Genomic DNA, 2,209 nt, shown 5'->3' with positions numbered 1-2,209 from the left:
ATGCTATTTTCTGATGGTGATGGTGCTGTTATGCTTTAATCTGGCTCCAAACTAGATTCAGATGTTATGATCTCCAGTGAATGATAACCACTGTCTCTTCTGTGTTCCCACTGCTCTTCACATTTACCTGTATTCAGTCAGTTCAGTTCAGTTGCTCAGTCGTGTCTGACTCTTTGCAACCCCATGGACCACAGCACGCCAGGCCTCCCTGTCCATTGCCAACTCCCGGAGTCTACCCAAACTCATGTCCATTGAGTTGGTGATGCCATCCAGCCATCTCATCTTCTGTTGTCCCCTTCTCCTCCCACCTTCAATCTTTCCCAGCATCAGGGTATTTTCCAATGAGTCAGCTCTTCGCATCAGGTGGCCAAAGTACTGGAGTTTCAGCTTCAGCATCAGTCCTTCCAATGAACACCCAGGACTGATTTCCTTTAGGATGGACTGGTTGGATCTCCTTGCAGTCCAAAGAACTCTCAAGAGTCTTCTCCAACACCACAGTTCAAAAGCATCAATTCTTTGGCACTCAGCTTTCTTTATAGTCCAACTCTCACATCCATACATGACCACTGGAAAAACCATAGCCTTGACTAGACGAACCTTTGTTAGATTACATATATATTTTAGACACATATGTGTTTTTTATACGTGTTAAAATACAGTCAGAGTTGAAACTAGGAAAATACCTGTTTAGGTTAAAGGACAAATGTGAAAAAGCAAAGGATGCAAGGAAGAAAGAAAACTCATTTAGAACTGGGAGAGATCACAGAGATCATCAAGTGTAAGCATACTTCACAAACAAAGGAAGACTGATCAGTCAGGTGAGCCGGCGCCGGATGCCTCAGGAGAGGCCGACAGCAGAGGTTGTGAGCTTGGAGGCACCAAGAGCTTGTTCCCCATTCATTTGGTCAGAGCGCCCTGGGTTTAGATCCTGGCCCTTCCAGAACTTCCACGCGAGCTCTTAAGAGAAGAGGCGCGTCCTGTCTGCTGGTGTTGAGCCTGGGAGGAGTCGCTGCAGGAGCTGCTGGCGGCCAGCGCGCCACCATCTGGAGCGCCAGGAGGAGGTCTGCACAGAGCAGACAGAGCAAGCTTGGGGGCTGTAGAGAGGCCGGGTGCTCTGTGCCCCTGAAACCCTGCAGAGCGGGTCCCTCTCCTTTTTAACTGCAGTGTGACTGGGCCTTTCTGACCTGGTCCTGACGAAAGTCCTGCAGAGCTTGAACTTAAGGACACGTCGTCTAACTCGTCACCTGTGTCCTTTTCACTGCCTCAGCATTGTCTGCTCCCCTCCCCATCTCTCTTTCCTTTTCCCTCATCAGTCAAAGGACAAATCTTCTCCAGCAGTGAGGCCCTGAGGCGGGAAGCCTCCAGCTCTTAAAGACCACCTGGGTAGTTTGCATGACCCTGCACCTGATGGTCAAAGGATTACCTTGTCATTACCACGTGGCTAGATCCCTCTTTATCCATTCCCCAAGCACATCTGCCGTTTAAGAAATAAAAGCACCTTCAATATTACCAGACCTTCAGTCTCATTTCAAATGTGTTCCAGTTTCTGTTTATTCAGAGCTGGAAACCAGGGCCCTGGGGAACCCTGAGTTCTGGCACATACATATGTATGACCTTATCAGTGCAGAGGCAGAAATTCCACGCACTGAGAAGGCCCTGAGTCAGAGGTGGTTCCTCAGCATTGTTGGAATTCATTTCCTTAGGCCTTCAAGCTGACCTCACCACCGCAGCAGAAAGGGTCATATTTGCTCAATGACGAATCTAGTGGCCATGTGGAAAAACACCTCAAACTTTTGCCTTCCCTGGTGAGGCTGGTAACAGCTAAACTAAACCACAGAGAAATCCCACATTCAGGAAGCAGCACTGTACTCTGACATACAGTTAATATTTCAAAAATAAAATATAATTAAGTCTGCCAAAGTTTTCTGCTGAGCCTAGGAGAAATTTGCAACCATAGAAGAGGAGAGATGTGAGAAGCAATTTACATCATGGCAGTTTAAGCTCTAAAAATACTTTCCACAATAAGAGATACATACAATGTTCATTCCAACATTTCAGGAGCCAGTGAGTCAAAAGAGACTAAATCCCCACCAGTGGGAAGCTGGTTAAATTATGATACAAACATACCTCAGTGTACTTCTATAAAGCTATTAGAAGAAAGACTGGTCTCTATGTCCTAATATGAAATTGTCTCTAAGACATATTATTA

This window comes from Cervus elaphus, chromosome 9 (genome assembly GCF_910594005.1).
Source record: "Cervus elaphus chromosome 9, mCerEla1.1, whole genome shotgun sequence".
Taxonomy (NCBI): Eukaryota; Metazoa; Chordata; class Mammalia; order Artiodactyla; family Cervidae; genus Cervus; species Cervus elaphus.
This window is presented reverse-complemented; position numbering follows the sequence as displayed.